The sequence below is a fragment of the Gigantopelta aegis genome, chromosome 13 (assembly GCF_016097555.1).
Source record: "Gigantopelta aegis isolate Gae_Host chromosome 13, Gae_host_genome, whole genome shotgun sequence".
NCBI classification, from domain to species: domain Eukaryota; kingdom Metazoa; phylum Mollusca; class Gastropoda; order Neomphalida; family Peltospiridae; genus Gigantopelta; species Gigantopelta aegis.
In genome coordinates, this window is record NC_054711.1 from 8,399,154 (window position 1) to 8,421,603 (window position 22,450).

Genomic DNA, 22,450 nt, shown 5'->3' on the forward strand with positions numbered 1-22,450 from the left:
TGAGAAGTAACAGTTATGGAGTCGAGTTTCAGTTTAAAAAATTAGGGTATTTCACCATTTGAAAGTCACAGACTCATGTTTGTCCCAATTGTAACTTTATCCCAATGTGTTACAGGTTTGTAGATTAACTACACTTAGTGTTAATTTTCACGGGTTGAAACTAGGGTCTGTCCCTTTAACTAATCAAACAACTTTTACTTGGCGGTTTCAACTGTTGATAACAATTTTAAAAGAAGACTGTCACGTCTGGTTAGGATAGAAATATTGTCGCTTCGTTCGCGTCGTTCACGTCGTTCGCGTGGCGCGCATCCGGTTAGGATACAGCTTAAGAAAGCCGGAACTATTTTGCTACTGGCATTTTTAAAATAAAGGTAAATTGCCAAAAGTTATATAATAAATAGAAAATTTCATGTTTTTTGTCAAATATGATTTATATCTCATCTTGTGAAGTTTGCAATCATGTTACACTCGTAGCTCAAGCGCGACTCGTGAGATATGATTGCAAACTTCACTCGATGAGATATAAATCATATTTGAAATACCCTCCATTTAATCACGGTTATACTTATGGCCGTCGGGAATATGGTTAAGTACCACGCAGATAATGATAGAAGAAACCTCTTACCGCCACGCATGTGGCATGAGATTCAGGAAAATATATACAGTATATATATATATATTAGACACATTAAATGATAATGGCATTAGCTGGCTACCATTTTGTCGTCAGCGATTGCCGAAGAGTACACATTTCCCTGTAGCCGTCTCCTACAACATATCAATAAGGGGAGGGCGAGAGGTGACTCGAGCTAGCGTGCCCATTCCTGTTACAGGAAGAAAGGAAGGAAGGAATTTTTGTATTTAACGACGCACTCAACACATTTTATTTACGGTTATTTAGCGTCAGGTATATGGTTAAGGACCACACAGAGGAAACCCGCTGTCGCCACTTCATGGGCTACTCTTTTTGATTAGCAGCAAGGGATCTTTTATATGCACCATCTCGCAAACAGGATAGTACATACCATGGCCTTTGTTACACCAGTTGTGGAGCACTGGCTTGAACGAGAAATAGCCCAATGGGTCCACCGACGGGGATCGATCCTATCCTGTTGCAGATAAAAAAAAAAACCTATCTTTGAGTTCGTCTTTAAAAAGAAATTCATTATCGTGGAGTATAAATCCCGTCACAGTAATAGAAACGTTGGTCAGGAGACGAGGTGGCCGAGAGGTTAAGGCGATTGACTGCTAATCCATTGGGCTCTGCCCGCGTGGGTTCGAATCCCATCCTCGTCGGATAAATGTTTGGTTTAGGATTTTAATTAAGAATTTGTTAATAGAATGTATTTCATATTTAGACAATAGTTAAAGTAATATATATATATATACATATACATAATTGATTTGCCTGTATTTTTAAAATGAATACATTTTTATTGCAATATTTGTTATTACATCCTTACTAAATACGGAATATTAAATGACATTGAACAAGACGAGGTGGCCGAGAGGTTAAGGCGATGGACTGCTAATCCATTGGGCTCTGCCCGCGTGGGTTCGAATCCCATCCTCGTCGAATATTTTATTTGCACCACATTATTAATAATTGCTTGATCTCTTTTTCATCCCTTTTCCTCCGTCTGTCTCTCTCTGTCTCTCTCTCTCTCTCTGTGTGTCTCTCTCTGTGTGTCTCTCTCTTTCTCTGTGTGTCTCTCTCTCTCTCTGTCTGTCTGTCTGTCTGTCTGTCTGTCTCTCTCTCTCTCTCTCTCTCTCTCTCTCTCTCTCTCTCTCTCTCTCTCTCTCTCTCTCTCTCTCTCTCTCTCTCTCTCTCTCTCTCTCTCTCTCTCTCTCTCTCTCTCTCTCTCTCTCTCTCTCTCTCTCTCTCTCTCTCCCTCTCTCTCGCCCCCACACTCAGTTTCAAAATTCCTCAAACAGGAACCAGCCAAAGAGTGATCGGTAAACTACTCCCTTATTTAATTCTGAAACAACATGAAATAAGATGTCTCGACAACAAATACATTATCGTGTCCGGTGTAAACGTGAGTGTTATAAACCATTTCCCATAACACCGCCGAGACTGGTCCATGGCTGTCTGGGGAAATTATAGACTGGTTATTAATTATTGCGATTTCCGGCGGGGGACGAAGGATCACGGAATAAGCCGACTAGTAATCGGTTATAAAGCCGACAGAGGTAAATACAATTACAGTTTTTGTGTTTGAGGTTCTGAGGGCGTATAATACATCGCCTGAGTAATAACATCTATATTTATACCCAATAAAATGAATATACTTTTATTTAGTTTGTTTTGTTTAACGACAGTACTAGAGAACATTGATTTATTAATCACCGGCTATTGGATGTCAAACATTTGGTAATTTTGACATATAATGTTAATAATGTTAATAAGAATAGCCTCTATTATAAATTCGCGAGAAAAAGTAGGCAGAGTTACGTCCCCTAACCACTAACCACTTCCGGCGTGTTCCGGTTACAGTTAGAAATTAAATCAATTTAAATCTCTAAATTGCCGTGTGATTCCTATTTTTATTGCAGGTACTGTAGATTAAATGTAATTTCATACTTTTTTATGCGTATCTTGTTTGGGTTGTTAATATGCTGCTTGTACCAATTCTATTAGAAACCGTTAACATTATCGCAAAGAAGAATTATTTTGGTTCAATGGAACCTCCAGTACGGCGGAGTCTCAGTCTTGATTGTTGATTTCATTTAAAGTTTCTTTTGTTTAACGGCACCACTGGGGCATATTGGTCTTTTATGTGCACTTTCCCACAGACAGCATTTTTCTTGTTTAACGACACCTCTAGAGCACATTGATTTATTAATTATCGGCTATTGGATGTCAACCATTGGGTAATTATGACATATAGAGTCTTAGAGAAGAAACCGGCTATATTTTACCATTAGTGGAATGGAATGGACTAAGAGTTAACATGCACGTTCAGAGCAAGCTGTTGTAGCGCACGCCTATCTTGGGCACAAGAGCCGGCCTCGGCCGGCTCCTCCGTCCGGGACATTTCATTAGTAGCAAGGGATCTTTTATATACACCATCCCACAGACAGGAAAGCACATACCACGGCCTTTGTCCAGCTGTGGTGCATTGGTTGGAACGAGAAAAATTATTTAAAGATAAACAAACACAAAACAAGCAAACACACAAGCACGAAATATTCTACTTTATTGGTCTAGAGTTTTGTGCGTTGGTGTCGTGTAGCGAAAACAAATAACATCACTTTGAAAGTATGCGTAGTGTTTACAGGGACAGTCCCTAGTTTTTAAACACTAAGCCATATGTTTGACTATTATAGTCGTTTTTGATAACTGAAATCATACTTTACTTAGGTTTTATGGTTTAGATTATCAATTTCCGTACTTTTGAAATGGTTTTGGTCATCATGGTGTTTTTAATATCACAAAATGCATTTTTCATATTTTTAAAAACGTACGTGCGTCTGAGAAGTAACGGTTATGGAGTGGCGTTTTAGTCTATTTGTATGTGTATTTCAACGTCACAGACTCTTGTTTCACTCTGTTGTATCCAAACGAAGTGCTTGCATCGTAGGATCGAATAACCTCAATGGACCCATTCTCTGGTTAGGTTGTTTCCCTGTCCCAACCAGTGGACCATGACTGGTATATCAAAGGCCGAGGTATGTGCTGTCTTGTCTGCATATAAAAGATCCATTGCTGCTAATGGAAAAATGTAGCGGGTTTCCTCTAACACTATTATTATGTGTATGCAATTCTGTAAAAAAAATATATAATTGTCGTGGAAATGGGGGTAGGGTTACAAAACGGGTAGATACACACAGAAAGCTGTGAGTCCTGCTACTCTATCATAAATTTTCCATTCTTAGGAATGTATGCCTTGACAAAAATCACTATGAACATTCGCCCCCCACCCCCCAGATGTACCGTACTGACCGACCCCTCTCGGTCATGGACTATATATTCAATAGCCGACGATTAATAATAAATCAATGTGATCTTGTGGAGTCGTTAAACAAAAACAAACTTTAACCTAATAATTTCGTTTTGTAAACTTGATAATATTGTAATAATGATCTCTTTACCTAATGACTCTGAGGGTGGAGTGGATGGGGGTGTTGTTTTGTTTCCTTTTAAATTGTATGGCGGGTTTTTTTAGCGTCTGGTGTATGTGATAATTACTTAATTTAGTTTTACAATAATTACATTTTAATCACTTTTGACGTGACAGTTGTTTTTTGTCAAAACATTTTTTTTTTTAAATAATGCACGAGTGTCATAAAATATTGTTAATGTGATCATTGTTGTAATGGATTATCTGTTTTTTTAAGGCAAAGAACTGCAAAAAAGACAAATAATCGACAAAAGTGGATCCGTTAATTACCTTTTATTAGATTTTATTATCAAGATCGTCTGTTTCGTCTCACTGGCTTGCTGTTGATCTTTCTGTCCGTGTTTTGTCCACGTGTCCGTATGTTTGTCTGCATATGTTTGTGTATTCGCTTGTGAATCAATATGTGTGCCTTCCCGCCCCTCTCTCTCTCTCTCTCTCTCTCTCTCTCTCTCTCTCTCTCTCTCTCTCTCTCTCTCTCTCTCTCTCTCTCTCTCTCTCTCTCTCTCTCTCTCTCTGTATCTGTCTTTCTCTCACTCTCATTCATATCTCTATATCCCCCTCGCTCTCTCTCTCTCTCTCTCTCTCTCTCTCTCTCTCTCTCTCTCTCTCTCTCTCTCTCTCTCTCTCTCTCTCTCTCTCTCTCTCTCTCTCTCTCTCTATATATATATATATATATATATATATATCTGTCTCGGTCTCTGTCATTGACTATTAAGAAAAAACGTATTGTCACAAAAATAAACTCGTAAAATATAACAACAGCAATTAATTTGAATCATACATTGGCATATCTTTATTTTATTTGATGTTTGTTTTTGCCTGTGGCGACTAACTGGTCGGCGTCATGTGACATCATTAGAGGTTTTTTGTTTCATCAGTTACTTGCGCCATTGATTTTGGGGGTTTTCCTAAAGGCGTGTCCAGTCGGTCCGACTTGAATTAACGATCTTTGTAGTGGTATTTGATTTGTCGAACAATAGTTGTATATTAAGGTTGTGGTGGTGGTTGTGGTGGTGGTGGTGATGATGATGATGATGATGATGATGATGATTTGATGATGATGATCATCATCATCATCATCATAATGCATACGGTTCAAGTACATTTCCGTACATCCGAAGTGTTTCTGGTCATCCTGGTGTTTCTAATGCATGTTTGTTTTTGTATTTTAAAAAACGCACGTATCTCTTAGAAGTAACGGTTATGACGACAAGCTGGTATATTTTTAAGGATATTTTCAACATTTTTTATTCATGTTAAAACTATTAATGCGCTACTTAAAATAAAAAGGATGACCAAAAAACACATACAATGTAAGTGAAAAAATAATCCAGGCTTGAAACCGCAAATAACGTGGCATTTCAAATGACATTAAATGTTCTTTTAGGTCTTTAAAAAAAACCCACATAAAATCCGAACCACATGAACCTTTAAATAGATCCTATATATGTGACAAGAAAGGTTTAATTTTCTCCTGAACCACATAGATCTTTCATCTGTAAACTGAATGGGGTGGAGGGGTAACAGTGGGAGAACTGTTGCCTGGGGTGCAATGGGCCGCATGGTCCATCCTTTACCAGGTTTTTGTGGGGTTTTTTGTCTTTATTTATCTGGAGTTGGGCCAAAAAATATAGGACTGAATTTACAAAGCCTGTTTATGTGTTACACGCGTGTAACTACATACATTTAAAATTGCTTAAACACTGGCGTTTAAAGGGACATACTCTAGTTTCTAAACACTAACGCATATTGTTCTATTAGAGACGTTTTTGATAACTTAAATCACACTTTACTTACATTTTATTGTTTAGATTATCCATTTCCGTACATTCGAAGTGTTTTTGGTCATCTTGGTGTTTTTAATATTATCACAAAATGCACTGTCAGTACTTAGCATTGACGGATCTAGTGGGGGGGGGGGGGGTGTCACATGAGTCCCGCCCACCCAACCAGAAGAGGTAAAGTTTGTTTTGTTTAACGACAACACTAGAGCACATTGATTTTATTAACCATCGGCTATTGGATTTCAAACATTTGGTGATTTTGACATGCTGACAAAACCCGCTACGTTGTTTCCATTAGTTGCAAGGGATCTTTTATATGCTCTATCGCACAGACGTCGATATTCCAGTCGTGGTGCACTGGCTGGAACGAGCCCGTAAATAAAATGCTATGATTTGCGTAGATCATTTCATTCAGTAAAATTCCCTCCGGCACAGAGATTCAGAACAACACGTAGACTGCTGCCGGGGGGCAGGCACGAAACTTACCGAAGCCATCAAAATGGCGGTCACTTTGTTTCCCGGTTCACTTTGCGCGGGGCGCAACGCACGGCGCATGCTCAAGCAACCTCCGCGAGCCAATGCAATTCCTCCACGGCTCAGAGATCTAAAAATAGACACAGATTAAAGGGAATTACTCTTCGTTAACGTCAGCGTTTTATGGACTCTACTGGCGATGATTGGATATTAATTGGAGAGCAGTCCTCTGTAGAAACAGAGAAGTTAGTCCAATTAGGAGAACACAGAGATTTTGCGTTTTTGCATGATCTCTTTAACTGTTGAAAGTACCATTTTCGTCTATTTTTACAATTATTAGTGATATATAGCTACATATTAATCGACTTCCCACACGTTATACTTGTAATTACATAATTAACTCGAGAATATCAAAATTGCGATGTGTTGGCACTGGGCGTAAACAGTTTGAAATTAAATGGGGGAAAAAAACGTGCGCTTTAGCACTGGACTACGTCACACCCAACAATGGTATTCTAAACAAGAAAATGTATTTAATATGGATTTTAGTCGCCAAAAAGACTATGTTAATCGGAAACTCAGGACAGATCAAAGGTTTCCACGAGTACTCGAGTACTCGGGTCCGGGCCGAGTCTAGCAAGACTTGAGTCCGTTGACAAGACTCGAGTACCCACACAAGGGAGATCACTCTCATTTATTTATTTTTATTATTATTATTATTATTATTATTATTATTAATGTCTTGTTTTACGTCATTTTGCGATATACTTGCTGTCGGTTACGTTACCGTGCTGTGAGAGGGAAAACAAAAATGTCGTCTGTGTAGTATTCGTCTTAGCTATACCGGCAGTAGCACAAGTACAATGGAAAAGTACCAGATTTCACAGCACCGTAGAATGACACTGGACACCGGACAATGTAGGATATTAATTTCAACGGTAACTAATTAGCGATACAAGTTACACGATAATTATATGATCCTGCGCTTATTTTAATCTGGTCGGTCGTCCGTCACAATGGTAACCAGTCAATTCGTACCATAGTCATGTCGTACCATAGTCATTTCGTACCCAATTTTACCATTTCGTACCCAAGTCATTTCGTACCCTGGTCATTTCAAGAAATCATAACAAGAAAAAGATGATATATTACTTTTATTACTTTTATCTTCAAACATTTCCGTTCATCGTTATATTAATTACCAACGAGCACTTTGTGTTAGAATAACATATCAAGATCTTCTAAGACAAGCTGATCTCAGAAAAACCTTAATTACCTACAAAGACGTACACATGGAAGAGTAAGAAATATATTTAATACACTGTCGCTTTGAATTTTAATGACAACCGCATGCCGTGATCAAACTCGTACACTCCATAATCTACTTACAAAAATAAGAAGTGATATACCATGACAAAAATAAGATACCGAGTACGGAACCACTGTGGTATGAAATGACCAAACATTATGGTACGAGATGGTAAAAAGTAGATACGAAATGGCTATGGTACGAAATGACTGTGGTACGAAATGACCAAAGTACTATGGTACGAAACGACTATGGTACGAAATGACAATAAACTATGGTACGAAATGGATGGTACGAAATGACTAGTAACCGTCACAATATTGAACGTATCAATCGGTTTTTAAATGCAATACAATGGCATGATTTGGCATCATGTTCAGCGCAGGAATTAAGATGCATTATGGCATTTTACTGTATTCCTTAGCCTCATTATCATTTAGTGTAAGTGTCGGGTACTCGGGTCCGGGTGGAATTTGATCCTCGAGTATCCCGAGTAAAAAATAGGCCCTACACAGATCCTTTAAGTCGATTGTTTAACCCTACAGCACAGAGACCTGTACCCTAAAAAAACCGACACGAATCTTAACTCCATAAATAATTCCCCAACGCCCACCGTAAAGGCGGCCACAGAAAACACTAAACTGTTTGATCAAAGAAACGTTCAAGTGCTACTATCAATTCTAAATCCATCACCGAGTCCGCATTCACCACGCAAATACCGTCCGGATAAACAACCGTGATCGGTTTCTACTCCAAGTCAATTGTCGCGTGTTTTTGCAACCGATTTGTACTTGATGCCGGATGACAACGATAATAGGATGTGTTAGGTTATAACGACACTTGATCAAAGCTCTTGGTCGGTAATAGCTCTGTAGCCGGTACAGATGTGTAATTATATTTTTCGAGTTCTTAATATTAATAATAATAATAATAATAAAATTGGGTGACGCCAGAAAGAGCATGCGCCAAGCAAAAGTAAAATAACATATATTTTTTTAGTATGTAATATCTTCAAAAAAAGGAAAGGAATGTGTCTTTAACGACACCTCAGCACATGTTTTCTAACCATTGCTGAATCGTGTCTGACGTTTTATTTGGGACGAGTTCAGCATTGTACAGTACAGAGAAATCTCTGTAAACCGGACTTGGTCGATCCCCGTCAGTGTGCCCACTGGGCTATTTCTCGCTCCAGCCAGTGCACCACGACTGGTACATCAAAGGCCGTGGTATGTGCTATCCTGTCTGTGGGATGGTGCATATAAAAGATCTTTTGTTGCTAATCGAAAAGAGTAGCCCATGATGTGGCGACAGCGGGTTTTCTCTATCCATATCTGTGTAGTCCTTAACCATATGTCTGACGCCATATAAGCGTATATAAAATGTGTTGAGTTTGTCATTAAATAAAACATTTCTAAACCGGACATCCATAGTAACCAAGTATTTTGTCCGGTTTTTAGATGTGTCCGGTTTTTAGAGGTTTCTATTGATAGGCCTTTTAAATCTCTTATATTCTGTCGTTTGTTTCTGCTGGTATGTATTTGTGTTCGACTGTATATTGAGGACTGGTCTCGGTGGTATCATGGTTAAGCCATCGGGCATAAGGCTGGTAGGTGCAGAGTTCTTTCTTTCTCTTTTTTGGGGTGTATTGTTATTCTAGGCGACAAGTCAATCGATACGCGTGGATGTACAATTCGGTAATTCGGTAAAGTTGTGAAATAAAATTGTTCATTTCATTTATATTTCACTGTATGTAGAATTGCAGGATAAATAAAACAACCGGTTACTCGACAGTGCCTTGCTTCATTCGCCACTCCTACCTTTGCAGACCAATGGCATTGTCTTAAAGGGACAATTTAGAGTTTTCAGCCATAGTTAGACTTCCGTATGTTCCCCCTCCCAAGAAAATAAACACACATGCTGTTGTTGGTGGGGTGGGGGTTCTGTTTTTAAAAACACTATCTTACCTTAGCATGTTTTTAATAAAGCATTATATGGATAAATACATTTGGATTTTTTTTTGCCCGAATTATTTAAAATTTTGTTTGCCCGTTGGAAGAAATTATAAATTCGGTAAAGTTGTGAAATAAAACTGTTCATTTCATTTATATTTCACTTTATGTACAATTGCAGGATAAATAAAACACGATAAAGTACGACATTAATATATTAGACAAAAGTCAATATTTTTATGCTATAAAACATTTCAATGTCAACAAATGCATTTGTTATAGATATAGAGGATATTTCATGGGGTTTTTGTTTTGTTGTCAAATATGATTTATATCTCATCGAGTGAAGTTTTGCAATTTGCGCGACGAGTGTGATATGATTGCAAACTTCACGAGATGAGATATAAATCATATTTGACAAAAGACATGAAATTTTCTATTTATTATATAACGTTTGGCAATTTACCTTTATTGTTAAAATTCCAACAGCAAAATAGTTCCGGCTTTCTTACAGTGAAGATAACACTTTCTACAGTGACGATAACACATTTTAGAGTGAAATAGTAAAATTTTCACTGAGTGACTGATAACACTTTTATTTCACTGATATTTAAAGATAGTTCACAAATTGTTATATAATAAATAGTTATATTCTAAGCAGACAGACAGATATCTTTATTTACGTCTCACCTCATGTACAACATAATTACATTTAGAATAAACATATAAAAGTACATAAGCCATTCCATTGGGAATTATGAGAGACGATATATACAATAAACAAATATTCACATTTATACTAAATTTAAAAACCAAAGATATTAATACTAATATATGTACATATGGGTACGTCATCGTAATATTAAAAATAAGCTTTTGACAATAAACGAAACAAATATTAATTTTAAAAATATAAAGTCTCTACGTCTCTGCGAGAAAATAATAATGACATATTTACCTAATGACTCCGGGGGTGGAGGGAGGTTGTTTCGTTTTGATTTGTATGGGGGAGGGTTAGCGCCTGTTGTATGTGGTAATTACTTAATTTAGTTTTACAATAATTACATTTTAATCGCTTTTGATGTGAAGGGTTTTTAAAAACAGGGTTTTTTTTAATATTGCCTGGGCGTCATCAGACACTTTTTAAGTGTTCACTGTTGTAATGGGTTTGTTTTTAATATTGCCTGGGCGTCATCAGACACTTTTTAAGTGTTCACTTTTTTATGGCTAATACCGGTATATATTTTTTCAAAGCAAAGAAACGCAAACAAGACAAATAATCGACAAAAATGTATTCGTAAATTACCTTTATTACATTTTATTATTCAATTCGATCGATATAATACTTGACATTTCACCTTTTTTACTTTCCAAATGTTTCGCTATAATACTTGACATTTCACCTTTTTTATCATCCAAATGTTGCGATATAATACTTGGCATTTCACCTTTTTTATCATCCAAATGTTGCGATATAATACTTGGCATTTCACCTTTTTTACTTTCCAAATGTTTCGCTATAATACTTGACATTTCACCTTTTTTATCATCCAAATGTTGCGATATAATACTTGGCATTTCACCTTTTTTATCATCCAAATGTTGCGATATAATACTTGGCATTTCACCTTTTTTATCATCCAAATGTTGCGATATAATACTTCGCATTTCACCTTTATTATTATCCAAATGTTGCGATATAATACTTGGCATTTCACCTTTATTATTATCCAAATGTTGCGATATAATACTTGGCATTTCACCTTTTTTATCATCCAAATGTTGCGATATAATACTTGGCATTTCAAGAAAAAAGAAAAAAAGTAAATTACATGATCCTGATGTATTGCATGTGAGAAGTTTAATCCATAGCTTAAAGGGACATACCCCTAGTTTTTAAACACTAAGGCATATTTGTTATTGTTGGAGCCGTTTTTGATAACTGAAATCGGACATTATTTAGATCTTATTGATTAGATTATCCATTTCCGTACATTCGAGGTGTGTATGTGATCATTGTGGTGTTCTTAATATCACAACATGCATTTTTCATATTTTTAAAAATGCACGTGCGTCTGAGAAGTAACAGGTATTTAGTCGAGTTTTAGTCTGTTTTTAGAGGGTATTTCAACATTTCAATGTCACAGACTCATGTTTCACTCAATTGTAACTTTATCCAAATGTGTTTCAGGTTTGTAGATTAACTAAACCTAGTGTTAATTTTCACGGGTTCAAACTAGGGTCTGTCCCTTTAACTCCGAAATTCTCTTTAAGTAGTGATGATTCAATGATCGATTACAATCGATAATTGGTTATAATCGATAATTGGTTACAATCGATAATTGGTTACAATCGATAATTTATCGGTTGGACTCTACCGATGTGATTATCGATTATAAAAATCCGTAAACAAATGTCGCCAAAAAAAGAAGAAATTGTTAAAACTAAAGAATTCCAATTTAGATTATGGAATTGATATAAATGTGTTGAGATTGGTGCTTGTTGATCATGTCCACATAAAGAAAAAAAGATATTTAAAGAAAAAAATTGATTAAATGGTTGTTAAATGGTTAAAGGAAAACAGCGATTTGTAGGGTCTATCTCTGTGAACACGAGAATAAAAGCGTGGTCCTTATAATTGAAATCCTTCTTATCACGTTCATCTAATTCTGATCGATTGTATATTCGTAAGCATCTTAACAAGACAAGGCACCATTCTATACAGAATACTACAATACATGATGCAACTATATCATACGGAATGAAACCGTGGCTTGCGGAGATGTTGATCGATTTTTGATAATCGATTAAACCTGATGATCGATAATGAAATTCCATCTTATATTCCAGGACATATTATTTTCTCTCTCTCTCTCTCTCTCTCTCTCTCTCTCTCTCTCTCTCTCTCTCTCTCTCTCTCTCTCTCTCTCTCTCTCTCTCTCTCTCTCTCTCTGTCTCTGTGTGTCTCTCTGTCTGTCTGTCTGTCTGTCTGTCTGTCTGTCTGTCTCTCTCTCTCTCTCTCTCTCTCTCTCTCTCTCTCTCTCTCTCTCTCTCTCTCTCTCTCTCTCTCTCTCTCTCTCTCTCTCTCTCTCTCTCTACTTACAATGAGCTTACATCCAATTACGGTTCAAGCACGCTGTCCTAGTTACACACCTCAGCTATCTGGGCTGTTTGTCCAGGACAGTGGGTTAGTTGTTAGTGGTAAGCCAGGACATTAGCATAGCCAGGATTTCATATCAAGGCACCCACATTGGCTGAGGCGGGTGGTCGGAGTATTCACATTGTTTACTAATCTTTTAAATCCCGCTTCAGTATGTATTATGGCAAATATAAAATGTGGTGGGGTGGGGTGGGGTGTGGTGGGAGAGTACATAGCCGATGTGCGAAATGAATAAAAAAAATGAAACGAAATGAAACAAAATGAAAAGAAGTGAAATAAAACAAAACGAAACGAAACGAAATGAAACAAAATGAAAAGAAGTGAAATAAAACGAAACGAAACGAAATGAAACAAAATGAAAAGAAGTGAAATAAAACGAAACGAAACGAAACGAAATGAAACAAAATGAAAAGAAGTGAAATGAAACGAAACGGAAAGAAAGACAAGAAAAGGAATTAAAAGAAAATATAAAAACATTGTTACGCATGGTGATTTAGAGAACCCATATTATGACATGAGTGTTGGGCGATTTACCCCGAGGGACAATGTAAACCTGCTTATTATCCTGTAGAGTGTACTTACGACATCGCCTAACTGAAAATACAGACTAATTTACGTACGCGTCCGACAAAAAATATATATTTAAAAACAAAATTCATGATCGGGGCCTTGTTACACGAAGCGAACTTAACACTAAGATCACCTTTAGTGCGTGACTACCGTATACATTTAAGTTGATCTTAGGGGTCGGGACGTAGCCTAGTGCCAGCCAGTGCACCGCTGCTGATATATCAAAGGCCGTGGTATGTGCTATCCTGTCTGTGGGATGGTGCGTATAATACATCCCTTGCTACTAATAGAAAACATTTAGCGGGTTTCCTCTCTAAGACTGTATGTCAAAATTACCAAATGTTTGACATCCAATAGCCGATGATTAAAACATCAATGTGCTCTAGAGGTGTCGTTAAACAAAACAAACATTTTTTTTAAAGTGATCTTAGGGCTAAGATCGTTTCGTGAAACGAGGGACCAGTATTATATTTAGTTTTTCATAAAAATTTAAAATATCATTCGGGTGTATACTATCAAATCAAATCCCATAGACGACAATAGTAACCTATGTGGTTAAAATTCCTACCTGCAGCGTATCAATCGACATAAACACCACGGATATAAATACTACCATCCCTCACTCTTAAAGTGAATCAGAAAAATGGGGGTCAAGCTGCCCATTTCTGAGATAATAGGTAGCGTCTATGATTACTCTAGTTTTTACTCCTTTTTTTAAAGGTACCCAATACATGTTTCAAGCACAAGTCTACTTGACGCAGTGGTACTAGATAAAATAAAATTGCATACATTCTTTGCCCAAATTAATTTGTTTTCTTTCTTACAACCAACACACTCACATTTATCACCAATCACAGGACTTGTGGTGTTCACTTCTCTATCAAAAGTTGGGTGCACCTCGAACTTTCACCAAGCCGGAAGTTATTTGGTTTAGTACTACCTTAAGCCGTCTGAATGTAAGTGTTTAAACAACACTGGAGCCCCCTCTAAAACCGCACCTTATTAGTATCCCTCCTTTAGTTTTAAGGATGGGATATAGGTTTTAGTGGTAGAGTGCTCGCCCCAAGTGCGATGGGTAGTAAGATCGATCCCCTGCATTGGACTCAGGTGTTTTCCGTGTGTGAGTGGCCGTCCTCATTGAGCGATGTAGAAATTATGTATTATTTTGTAAATAATCTCGTCTGGAGTGGCAGTCCTCTTTTGATCGGTGCAGTAAGGATGTATTGTCCAGTAAATTATCCTCGGGAGTGGCAGTCCCCTTTGACTGGTGCAAGTAAGATATATTGTCCAGTAAATTATCATTGGAGTGGCAGTCCTCTTTGAATAGTGCACGAGGGGTGTATTGTCTTGTAAACAGTATCCTCGAGAGTGGCAGTCCTTTTTAGCAGTGCACGAGGGGTGTACTGTCTAGTAACAAATTCCTCGGGAGTGGCAGTCTTCTTTGAGCGGTGTAGGAAGGATCTGTTGTCCAGTAAAGAATTTCCTCGGGAGTGGCTGTCCTCTTTAAGCGGTGTAGGAAGGATGTATTATTCAGTAAAAGATATCATCAGAATTGGCTGTCCTCTTATGGGTGTATACTACCAAATCAAATCCCATAGACGACAATAGTAACATATGTGGCTAAAACTCCTACCTGCAACGTATCAATCGACATAAACGCCACGGATATAAATACTACCACCCCTCACCCTTAAAGTGAATCACAAAAAAGTGGGTGTCAAGCTGCTAATTTCTGAGATAACGGGTAGCGTCTATGACTACCCTAGTTCCGCACAAAATTTGAGTACTTTTTTTTTACAGGTACCCCATACATGTTCCAAGCACAAGGCTACTTGACACAGTGGTACTAGATGAAATAAAATTGCATACATTTTTAGCCCAGATGAAACTATTTTTTTTTACAACCAACACACTCACATTTATCACCAATCACAGGACTTGTGGTGTTCACTTCTCTATCAAAAGTTGGGTGCACCTCGAACTTTGACCCAGCCGGAAGTTATTTGGTTTAGTACTACCTTATAGACGAATCACTAGATAGAGTTTCATGAAATCAACCACTATTTTGCAAACCTAATACAGTTTTGATTATAGATAACGTGTTTTTTCTTTTTCATATAATGATTGTGGAAAAGTGCATATGAAAGATCTCTTGTTGCTTATTCGGTAGGAGAGGCCTATATGACGGTTTTCTACTCTCTCTCTCTCTCTCTCTCTCTCTCTCTCTCTCTCTCTCTCTCTCTCTCTCTCTCTCTCTCTCTCTCTCTCTCTCTCTCTCTCTCTCTCTCTCTCTCTCTCTCTCTCTCTCTCTCCATCATATGTCGAAGTAACTATATGTTAGATATCAAATATTCGTAGTTTATAAGTATGCTGAGGTGTCGCTATTTCTCGTTCCAGCCAGTGCATCACAACTGGTATATAAAAGGCCGTGGTATGTGTTATCCTGTCTGTGGGGTGGTGCATATAAAAGACCGCTTGCTACTAATGGAAAAATTTCTCTGAGACTATGTGTCAAAATAACCAAATGTTTCACATCCAATAGCCGATGATTACTAAATTAATGTCCTCTAGTGGTGTCGTTAAACAAAACAAACGTTAACTTTAGTTTCCTTTCCAATGTTTTTAATAATATTCCACGGTCCTGAGCATTGCTAGTGTATTTTAAAATGACCATATGTTTGACATCCAATAGCCGATGATTAATAAATCAATGTGCTCTAGTGGTGTCGTTAACAAAACAAACGTTTTGTTAGTTTAACAGAATTTTTTTGGAGAATCATTGTTTACGCCCAGTGGCAGAACATTACACTTTTGATAATCTCGAGTTAATTGCGCAAATATTATGTGTGGAATCTTTCTCTTCTGTTTTTTCCCCCCTCTTATTTATCACAAGTAATGGCTATGGTTGGAGTTTATATAGTCCGTCTCATTTTTCTATAAAACTGTTTTTTGTAAATAATTTCAGTTTGGTTGGACGTAAGAAGAAACGTAAAAGTGTTTTAGAAATAACGAAAAGATACTATTTTTGTGTGCAGTTTAGAAAACAATCGGCTCAGAAATAAATCACTTGTAGTAAATGCTATGGTATGAAAAAAGGCGTTCCCTGTGGGACGGACTATAAATGTTTTATTCTGTTTGGTAAAATGCATATAGAAGATCCCTTGCTGGTAATAGCAAAAAAAAAAAATGTTTAGACGAAATAACTGGCCTAGGCCGGATCCTGCGACCAAGACAGGCGTGCGCTACAATAGTTTGCTCTGAACGTGCACGTTAAATTATTTCCTTGTCCTTGAAGACAACGTGTCAGAATGATAAAGCGTTTGACATCCAATAACCGATGATTACATAATCAACGTGGTTTTCTCGTTCCAGACTGTGCACCACGACTGTTATATCAAAGGCCGTGGCATGTGTTATCCTGTCTGTTGAAAAGTGCATATAAAAGATCCATTGCTGCTAATGGAAAATGTAGCGGGTTTCCTCTCTAAGACTGTCAGAGTTACTAAATGTTTGACATCCATTAGCCGATGACTGATTACTCAATGTGCTCTAGTGGTGTCGTTAAACAAAACAAACTTTTTAATCAACGTGATGTAGTGTGTCGTTAAGCAAAACAAAATTTAAATAAAACTCCCATTTTAATAAGACTGGTATAACAAAGGCCGTGGTATGTGCTATCCTGTCTATGTGATGGTGCATATAAAAGATCCCTTGCTCCTAATGGAAAAATGTAGCGGGTTTCCTCTCTAAGACTATATGTCATAATTACCAAATGTTTGACATCCAATATCCGATGATTAAAAAAAAATCAGTCTGCTCTAATGGTGCCGTTAAACAAAACAAAACAAACTTTTTTTCATTTTAATTTTTAAAAAATGTTAACATTATCGCCAATAAGAAATTATTTGACGTGTAAGGAAATCTCAAACGCCTCACTCGATTGCTTGTTCGGTCGTCATTTTATTAGCATTAAACAATTGCTCGAGAATAAAACACTGCATGGACGCCAATTTGGAAGATTAATTTCGCAAACAGCATTTATAGTGCGACTACTTCATTAGCACGCTACGGGTTTCTTCCCTAGAGGGATTAACAATAGTGGCGTGGAAATGGCTTCATATTCTATGAATAATTTAACCTGCATCTTCAGATCTGTTTGTATGTACCATTTTCCCCATTCGCCTGGTATTTTGTACATGCATAAAGGTCATATCTCCTAAAGGTCACTTTCGGCCAGTGTGGAGTGCCAAAGGTCAAACTGCTTGAAGGTCAGTTAGAGTGAATGTGATACGATAAAGATCACTAGGCCTGAAGGACATTTGTAGTCGTCATAAAGGTTAAGGACACGATCTTGAGGATCAAGTTCTTAATTTGTGCCATTGTTTGATACTCAGTTCGAACCGTGATGTGTTATTGTTCATTCATTCATTTGTTGGGTTGTTTGTCCGTCTGGTAAATCATTCGTCCATCCACCTATCATCATTATTATCATTATCGTTTATGACATCATCATCCTGGGCAAAACTATAATTAGTATCTTCATCATCACCATCATCGCTGCCGTGCCATCACCATTCAAGTACTCTAGCCTGGGCATCCACCTCAGCTAGCTTCGACGTCTGTCCAAGAAAATGGATTAGTTGTTAGTGATTAGTGAGAGAGAAGTCGGTGTAGTGGTCTTTTTTCTTCTTTCTTTTTTCTTTCTTTTAAAACAATATTTATTAACGTTTAACGTTTGGGACTGACCAACAGGCGATGCCTATATTAAGGTTTCTCCCTACATTTTACAAATACAATTTTTACAAAACATAGCAGACAAAACAATAGTTGTGAGAAAAACAATCACACACAACACACGAGAAATGAACAGAAACAGGAGGACAGACAGACAGAATGAGAGAGAGAGAGAGAGAGAGAGAGAGAGAGAGAGAGAGAGAGAGAGAGAGAGAGAGAGAGAGAGAGAGAGAGAGAGAGAGAGAGAGAGAGAGAGAGAGAGAGAGAGAGAGAGAGAGAGAGAGAGAGAGAATGAATGAATGAGAATTGTCAGATAATGTCAAAGCGTTTGCTTCAACAATAAACTGTTGAACCGTTTTAAACATGTCAACGTTTTCTTGGTCATCAAAATTTGGATTTCCAAGTAAAAGCACTTAGTAATTTAAATTTGAGTAAGCAAATAGAAATTGAGCACGTTGTCTGTCATAGTATGGGCAATGGAGTAAGAAATGTTCAGAATTCTCAATAGGATGGCCACAGGCACAGATTGGAGTATCCGATATAAAACGTTTAAATTTGTGTCCATTTAGGTCGCTAATATTTAGTCGAAGACGACAGTGTAATATCTCTGGTCTTCTCTCACACGTGTAAAAATAAAATGGAGTTTTAGTTTTGTTTGCATAAAAGTGTTTTTTAAAGCAACTTATGGAAAAAGAATATCTGGTATTAATTGGTAGTTTGTTCCATAATTTAACTCCTGAAGGGAAGAACGAATCAGAAAATAGTTTTGTTCGGCTTCTAAATCCCTGCAAGTGATCAGCATCGCGCAACGGGTAGCGAGAATGTTCTGATACTGTTTTGGGCAATTTTTGGGCTAGGTAAGCCGGAGTCATACCTTTACAAAGTCGATACATCATACATAATTTGTGGCATTTTCTTCTCTCTGATAAAGGCACACTGAGCCGTTAAAACTCGTTTTTGTTTGGGAGGCGGTACCGGAATGCAACCCCAGTACCTACCAGCCGTAAGGCCGATGCCTTAACCACTACACCACCGAGTCTGGTCAGCTAAAGTCAGGGCTGACTAACTTTATCTAATATAGTCCAGGTCATTTGGAACGCACGAGAAATGAATGTCCATAAATCCGATTCTTCGCTACCGACAAAAAAAATGTCTTCTACTATTTGTTAAACCCTTAGTTACATTATTGCACTTCTGAATGGGACATTATTCAAGTAGAGGCTTATCTCGCTATCCGGGATCAATTACGGAAATATCCGAAACTATTTCAATCAATCAGCGGAAATATGTATACTCGCACACAAACGTAATCCCGCGCTGTTTGAGGTGAGTTATATGCCGTCATACCATGATTGGTATATTACAGTTACAGTTTGCTTTGTTTAGCGACACAACTAGAGCACATTGATTTATAAATCATTGGTTATTGGATGTCAAACGTTTGGTCATGGAGGTATATAGTCTTAGAGGAAATCTGCTACATTTTTTCCTTTAGCATCAACGACTCTTTTATATGCACTTTCTCATAGACATGACAGCACATACCACAGTCTTTGATATAGCAATCGTGGGGCTCTGGTTGGGACGGGAGACAAACCTATCAAATAATGGATCCACGTAGGAGATTCGAACCGTAGACCAAAGCATCTCAGTTAAGCGCTATACCGACTGAGCTATATCCCGCTACCAGGGTAACTGTCAAAGTTATGGCATGTGCTGCCATGTCTGTGGGATAGTTCATATACACGTTTGACACCTAACAGTTGGTGAAATTAGTAGCATTTGAATAAACGTTTAGCCATTACATTTTTCACGAAAATCAGCTTGTTAGAAAATTACCCAAACTTGTCGCGCCCCACGTTTGTCACAAATAAAACTCGGTGCATGAATACAGAGCCTCATTACAGCCAAACGATTTGCACTCCTGGTAAAAAAAAAAATAGAAAAAGTTATTTTTTAAAATTAACTCCTTGGCTATCATTAAAGCCGCACACCCTAGTTCCATCCAGCGAAAATAAATTATAATTTGGTTAATCTACAAACCTGTAACACACTTAGATCACGTTTTTATCAAATGGAGTGAAAAAGCAGGTTTTATATCGATAAATACAATGGGAATCCCCATGTCCCAATTGCTTGAAATAATTTTGAAAGTTTGTATTCTGATGTCACCGGTAGATGTCGCTCGAAGCACAACAATGCCTACGTCACGACAAATTTCACAGACTTGGGGTGCGTTCTTTTCACCTCTCCTGGACAATTTTATTTGTGAAAAATGGGGTTTAATAGCGAAAAACAACGTCGTAATGGTTAACAAATAACTGTAACTAGGGTGTGTCCCTTTAAGCTTAAGAATTTATTTCATATTCCAAATAATTAGCCTTCAAACATGAAACCGGCCTCGGTGGCGCAGTGGTTAAGCCATCGGACTACAGGCTGGTAGGTACAGGGTTCGTAGCCCGGTACCGGCTCCAACCCAGAGCGAATTTTTAAGGGTTCAATGGGTAGGTGTAAGGCCACTAACCAACGAACAACTAACCCACTGTCCTGGACAGACAGCCCAGATAGCTGAGGTGTGTGCCCAGAACAGCGTGATTGAACCTTAATTGGATATAAGCACGAAAATAAGTTGAAATGAAATCAAACATGGAATTATCCAAAAACAACAAGCAAACTGTTTGTTCGACTGGGTACACAAGGTAACTAATTGTATATACTGCTACCTATACACATCAAATAAATTGTGTTATTATTATAATTATAAAGTTTGTGTTTATTTATTTCAGAACTTTGACGAACCTTTCAAGAAGTGAAAGGTTGAACTGAATACAGATTTATAATAGAACGAGGTGAGTTTATTTATGTTATTTTATTTATTTATTTATTTTATTTTATTTATTTATTTATTTTAAATTTACGTTTGGGTCTAGCAGTCAACCTGCTTTACGTTTGCATGGTTTTGACATCTACTTCACGCAACAAATTACATAATTACATAATGCTAGTATCAGACTGCCAATTGTCAAGACGGAGTTGTCAACTCGCCGATCTCATTTCTACGACTGTCCAGTTGCTAGTCTGAGCACTCTTACAACCTGAGTGAGCGGGACGTAGCCAAGTGGTTAAGCGCTCGCTTGATGCGCGGTCGGTCTGGGATCCCCGTCAGTGAGCCCATTGGGCTATTTCTCGTTGCAGCCAGTACACCACGACTGGTATATCAAAGGCCGTGGTATGCGCTATCCTGTATGTGGGATGGTGCATAAAACGGGTTTCCTCTCTAACACTATATGTCAAAATTACCAAATATCTGACATCCAATAACCGATGATAAATAAATTAATGTACTCTAGTGGTGTCGTTAAACAAAACAAACTTTAACTTTAACTTTGCTACTAATGGACAATGTAGCGGGTTTCCTCTGCAGACTACGAGTCAGAATTATCAAATGCTTCACGTCCAACAGCCGATAATTAATAATAAATCAATGCGCTCTGATAGTAATCGTAATATTACCTTATGATTCTCTGGGGCAATAATTCCTGTCTGTGAGAAAGTGCATATAAAAGATCCCTTGCTGCATTAGGAAAAATGTAGCGAGTATCCTCTGATGACTACGACTCAGAATTACCAAATGTTTGACCTCCAACAGCCGATGATTAATTAATCAATTTGCTCTAGTCGTTAAATAAGACAAAACTCTGGGGCAGTAAGAAATATGTTTATGTGTTCTGGTGGTGTTGTTAAACAAACTTTAACCTTGAGAGACCTTGGCGTTAACTACACGACCATCCGGTACACCCATACGTCATATTTGAACGAACAAACCATGAGCCTTTTCAAAATCGAATCTTTGCACAAGGCAAAGTCAAAGGGGTGGTTTTTGGTTGGTGTTTGTTGTTGTTCTTGTTGTTTGTTTGTTTTTTTTGTTTTTTTTTTTTTTGGGGGGGGGGTATCTTCTACAAATAAAATATTAGGATGATCAGAAACACATTTAATATACACACTGATATTCTAAGCAAGAAAATGTATTTAATATTTTTAAAACCCCAGAAACAGTCGTCATTAAAAAGGTTCTATTAATGGGAATAGTTTAACAGTCCTTTAAAGGTCCTGTGTCAAAGTTCAGACTACAATATTTGGTTATATTTACATTTATTTGCAATAAATAACTACAAAATAATCGATCCCACGCCAATCGTTCCATAATTAAGTCTAGAATAATATGTTTTAAAAAGCTTGCACTGGACGACAAGAGGGTTTTCCTAATAATAAGTGGATAAATATAGCATGGCCACCATCTTTGTTTCTTTGTCAGCAAAGAATTACGAACAAAAAATTTAATTTGT

The 22,450-nt window shown here is 37.5% G+C and overlaps 1 protein-coding gene and 2 non-coding genes across 3 annotated transcripts in view; all 3 read left to right on the plus strand.

Annotated features, from left to right (window-relative positions):
- Positions 1–22,450, plus strand: part of LOC121387385 — a 105,390-nt gene that overhangs the window by 37,004 nt on the left and 45,936 nt on the right. The window contains exon 2 of the mRNA XM_041518484.1: positions 20,891–20,953. The gene's annotated coding sequence lies outside the window, so the exon portion shown is untranslated. The remainder of the gene's footprint in view (positions 1–20,890; positions 20,954–22,450) is intronic.
- Positions 1,215–1,296, plus strand: Trnas-gcu. Its single transcript has one exon. It is a non-coding gene; the product is annotated as a tRNA-Ser (tRNA).
- Positions 1,495–1,576, plus strand: Trnas-gcu. The gene has a single exon. It is a non-coding gene; the product is annotated as a tRNA-Ser (tRNA).